The sequence below is a fragment of the Somniosus microcephalus genome, unplaced genomic scaffold, assembly GCF_052327205.1.
Source record: "Somniosus microcephalus isolate GS21.2 unplaced genomic scaffold, FLI_Smic_1.0 scaffold314, whole genome shotgun sequence".
NCBI classification, from domain to species: domain Eukaryota; kingdom Metazoa; phylum Chordata; class Chondrichthyes; order Squaliformes; family Somniosidae; genus Somniosus; species Somniosus microcephalus.
The window spans coordinates 311,373-317,232 of NW_028225501.1; positions in this window are offsets into that span (position 1 = coordinate 311,373).

Consider the following 5,860-nt stretch of genomic DNA (forward strand, 5'->3'; position numbering starts at 1 on the left):
GTGACTCTCCCATTTTCCAGTCACATCTTCCTTTGCCCCGTGACTCTCCCATACCCCAGTCACTTCATCCTTTGCCCCATGTCTCTCCCATACCCCAGTCACATCTTCCTTTGCCCCTTGTCTCTTCCATACTTCAGTCACATCTTCCTTCGCCCCATGTCTCTCCCATACGCCAGTCACATCTTCCTTTGCCCCTTGTCTCTTCCATACTCCAGTCACATCTTCCTTTGCCCCGTGACTCTCCCATACCCCAGTCACATCCTCCTTTGCCCCGTGACTCTCTCATACCCCAGTCACATATTCCTTTGCCCCTTGTCTCTTCCATACTCCAGTCACATCTTCCTTTGCCCCATGACTCTCCCGTACCCCAGTCACATCTTCCTTTGCCCCATGACTCTCCGATACCAGAGTCACATCTTCCTTTGCCCCGTGACTTTCCAATACCCCAGTCACATCTTCCTTTGCCCCGTGACTCTCCCATACCCGTCACATCTTCCTTTGCCCCGAGACTCTCCCATACCCCAATCATATCTTCCTTTGCCCCGTGACTCTCCCATACCCCAGTCACATCTTCCTTTGCCCCGTGACTCTCCCATAGGCCAGTCACATCTTCCTTTGCCCCGTGACTCTCCCATACCCCAGTCACGTCTTACTTTGCCCCGTGACTCTCCCATACCCCAGTCACATCTTCCATTGCCCCATGAGTCTCCCATACCCCAGTCACATCTTATTTTGCCCCGTGACTCTCCCATACCCCAGTCACAACTTCCTTTGCCCCGAGACTCTCCCATTCCCCAGTCACATCTTCCTTTGCCCCGTGACTCTCCCATACCCCAGTCGCAGCTTCTTTTGCCCCGTGACTCTCCCATACCCCAGTCACATCTCCCTTTGCCCCGTGACTCTCCCATACCCGTCACATCTTCCTTTGCCCCGAGATTCTCCCATACCCCAATCACATCTTCGTTTGCCCCGTGACTCTCCCATACCCCAGTCACATCTTCCTTTGCCCCGTGACTCTCCCATACCCCAGTCACATCTTCCTTTGCCCCGTGACTCTCCCATACCCGTCACATCTTCCTTTGCCCCGAGACTCTCCCATACCCCAATCACATCTTCCTTTGCCCCGTGACTCTCCCATACCCCAGTCACATCTTCCTTTGCCCCGTGACTCCCCCATACCGCAGTCACATCTTCCTTTACCCCGTGACTCTCCCATACCCCAGTCACGTCTTCCTTTGCCCCGTGACTCTCCCATACCCCAGTCACATCTTCCTTTGCCCCATGAGTCTCCCATACCCCAGTCACATCTTCCTTTGCCCCGTGACTCTCCCATACCCCAGTCACAGCTTCCTTTGCCCTGAAACTTTCGCATACCCCAGTCACATCAGCCATTTCCCCATGACTCTCCCATACCGTAGTCACATCTTCCTTTGCCCCATGACTCTCCCATACCCCAGTCACATCTTCCTTTGCCCCGTGCCTCTCCCATACCCCAGTCACATCTTCCTTTGCCCCATGACACTCCCATACCCCAGTCACATCTTCCTTTGCCCCATGACTCTGCCATACCCCAGTCACATCTCCCTTTGCCCCGTGACTCTCCCGTACCCCAGTAACATCTTCCTTTGCCCCATGACTTTCCCATACCCCAGTCACATCTCCCTTTGCTCCATGACTTTCCCATACCCGTCACATCTTCCTTTGCCCTTTGACTCTCCCATACCCCACTCACATCTTCCTTTGCCCCATGACTCGCCCATGCCCCTTCACATCTTCCTTTGCCCCTTGTCTCTCCCTTACCCCAGGCACATCTTCCTTTGCCCCGTGACTCTCCCATACCCGTCACATCTTCCTTTGCCCCGTGACTCTCCCATACCCCAGCCACATTTTCCTTTGCCCCATGACTCTCCCATACCACAGTCACATCTTCCTTTGCCCCGAGACTCTCCCATACCCCAGGCACATTTTCCTTTGCCCCATGACTCTCCCATACCCCAGTCACATCTTCCTTTGCCCCGTGACTCTCTCATACCCCAGTCACATCTTCCTTTGCCCGGTGACTATCCCATACCACAGTCACTTCTTCCTTGGCCTGTGACTCTCCCATACCCCAGTCACATCTTCCTTTGCCCCGTGACTCTCCCATACCCCAGTCACATCTTCCTTTGCCCCGTGACTCTCCCATCCCCCATTCACATCTTCCTTTGCCCCGTGACTCTCCCATACCCCAGTCACATCTTCCTTTGCCCCATTTCTCTCCCATACCCCAGTCACATCTTCCTTTGCCCCGTGACTCTCCCATACCCCAGTCACATCTTCCTTTGCCCCGTGCCTCCCATACCCCAGTCACATCTTCATTTGCCCCGTTACTCTCCCATACCCCAGTCACATCTTCCTTTGCCCCGTGACTCTCCCATACCCCAGTCACATCTTCCTTTGCCCCGTCTCTCCCATACCCCAGTTACATCTTCCTTTGCCCCGTGACTCTCCCATACCCCTCTCTCTTCTTTTGATGTATCTTTGTGCAGTTGCACCATGTTTACTTCCTCTGGTCCGATAGTGCAAGCTGCCACCGGGGCCGGAGAAGGGGGTGTATTTTCCCATGCAGGTGCAGCAGGCGGTTAAGAAGGCAAATGGTATGTTGGCCTTCGTAGCGAGAGACTTTGAGTACAGGAACAAGGATGTCTTGCTGCAGTTGTACAGGGCCTTGGTGAGACCACTCCTTGAGTATTCTGTGCAGTTTTGGTCGCCTTAGCTGAGGAAGGATGTTCTTGCCATGGAGGGAGTGCAGCGAAGATTCACCAGGCTGATACCTGGGATGGCAGGAATGACGTATGAGGAGAGATTGGGTCGATTGGGCTTATACTCGCTGGAGTTTAGAAGAATGAGAGGGGATCTCACTGAAACTTATAAAATTTTAACAGGACTAGACAGACTAGATGTAGGAAGGATGTTCCCGATGGCCGGGGAGTCCAGAACCAGGGGTCACAGTCTAAGGATAAGGGGTAAGCCATTTAGGACAGAGATGAGGAGGAATTTCTGCACCCAGAGACTGGTGAACCTGTGGAATTCTCTACCACAGAAGGCAGTTGAGGCCAATTCATTAAATATATTCAAGGAGTTAGATACAGTTCTTAAGGCTAAAGGGATCAAGGGATATGGGGAGAAAGCAGGGACATGGTACTGAAATTGGATGATCAGCCATGATCTCATTGAATGGCGGAGCAGGCTCGAGGGGTTGAATAGCCTACTCCTGCTCCTATCTTCTATGTTGCTATGACCTGGCAAAAAACCACTATTGCTTTCTCCTCCTTATTCTTGCTCTCCTTCCTCCACCAGTCTTTCTGCCGGTTGGGAATCCATTCAGGATCCCAGCCTTCCTTTACCATTCTTTTTATTACCTTGTCATGTTTATTTAACAAATACTTCATTATGGATCCCTGAGGACCCGGCTTTCCCTCGGCCATCTTCCCTACTTAACTCTTTTAGAAATCACGGGAGCCTTCTACCCACAGAGAGACACTCATTAAGCTCTCTCCCCCGGCCCTCACCTGGCTGTCGGCGACAACCACTTTGCAATGTTGCCTTCTCTCTCTCTCTCGCTCTCTCACATGACAGCCGTTCTGACTCATATTGTTCGAGATCCCTGATATTCCGAGGGACCGCTCCGTGCCCACAGACCTAACTACTGGGTGGTATAAATTAACGTACTCACCCCACTTTGTCTGTTGGTCCTGGAATGGTGCCCTGGTTTCAGTACTAGCAGCAGATCCTGCCGACTACGCCAAGTTGTTGTGGAAAGAAACCACTCGGAGTCACGGGTAGGCTGTGATATGAGAGAAACGTTATTACAAGCATGCAGGGGTGAGCCTTCAGCGTACCAAAGTCTCTCAAATTTACAATGGTTGTTGCAGTATATTTATACATAATCAATCTACTACCGATAATTGTTCAATCATTAATTACCGGTTACGTAGGCTTTCACAGAATCACAGAATCACAGAATCTACAGTGCAGATAGAGGCCATTTCGGCCCATCGAGCCTGCACCGACACATATCCCACCCTATCCCCGTAACCCCACATATTTAATCCCCTTACACTAAGGGTCAATTTATCATAGCCAAATCAACCTAACCTGCACATCTTTGGACTGTGGGAGGAAACCGGAGCACCCGGAGGAAACCCACGCAGACACAGGGAGAATGTGCAAACTCCACACAGACAGTCGCCCGAGGCCAGATTTGAACTCGGGTCCCTGGCGCTGTGAGGCAACAGTGAGGCAACAGTGCTAACCACTATGCCACCGTGGCAGATGCTTCCCTCTATCTCAACTGTCCTGGACCCAAGGTGCCTTTCTGCAGTTTTGTTTCTCTTATCCAATCTCCAGTTACCATTATCTTTGTTCATTGTTCCTGATTCAAGGTTTCGTGGAGAAACTTTATTACAACTACAGCTACTGTTAAATGCTGACACTGTGCTTTGGTCTGATTTTGGGCAAGCTTCCAATCATACCTTGCAGTTACAGTTACATTTTAATAGCATAGCTTCTAACGCAACTATAATATACATTTAAGGGTTATCCAAACCTACAGGTTACCCTATCAGTCAGAACTGGAAAAAGTTAGAGATGTAACAGATTTTAACCAGGTGCAGGGGCAGGGAAAGGGAGGAGGGGAGGAAAGAACAAAAGGGACAGCCTGTGATAGGGTGAAAGGCAGGAGTGGTTAAGTGTTGCAAATGGCAGAATCATCAACAGCAGCCGCCTGAAAAAATATAGGGCAGAGGTTATGACCTGAAATTGTTGAACTCGATGTTGAGTCCAGAAGGCTGTAAAGTGCCTAATCAAAAGATGAGGTGCTGTTCCTCGAGCTTATGTTGTGCTCCCTTGGAACAGTGTAAGAGGCCAAGGTCAGAGTAGGAGTGGAGCGGGAAATTAAAGTGACAGGCGACCGGAAGCTCGGGGTCACCCTTACAGACTGAACGGAGGTGTTCCACAAGGCGGTCACCCAATCTGCGTTTGGTCTCCCCACTGTAGAGGAGACCACATCGTGAGCAGCAAATACAGTTTACTAAATTGCAAGAAGTACAAGTAAATCGCTGTTTCACCTGGAAGGAGTGTTTGGGGCCCTGGATGGTAGGAAGGGAGGAGGTAAAAGGGCAGGTGCCAGGCAAAGGGGAATTGGGGGTAATAGAGGAGTGGACCTGGGTGTTGCAGAGGGAGTGGTCCCTTCGGAATGCTGAAAGGGGAGGGGAAGATGTGTTTGGTGGTGGGATCATGCTGGAGGTGGCAGAAATGGCGCAGGATGATCCGTTGAATGTGGAGGCTGGTGGGGTGAAAAGTGAAGACAAGGGGAACTCTATCGTGGTTCTGGGAGGGAGGGGAAGGGGTGAGAGCAGAAGTGTGGGAAATGGAACGGACACGGTCGAGGGCTGTGTCAACCACAGTAGAGTGGAATCCTCGGTTAAGGAAAAAGGAAGAGATACCGGATGCACTAGTATGGAAAGTCACATCGTCAGAACACATGAGACGGAGAAACTGGGAGAATGAAATCCAAACTCATCGCACCATCTCCAACATTTCTTTCCTCCACTCCCAGTTTTCTCCCTCCCTCTACTCTGGTTGGGTTCAGTTCTACACCTGCTGTGTGCAGAGTGAGAATAAAATCAGTGAGTCAATGATTGTCTCTCCTGGTCACTGGGACCCTGGAGCCCCGCCCACTCTCGATTCCTACACCAAGATGGCCACGCATGCGCTATGATCCAAATGAAACCGTGCTGTCCCTCCTTCCTCTACCAAGATGGCGACCAGGCTCCCCCTCCCCCCTTGAATTCCCATAGAGCCCGGGACTGTCACCTCG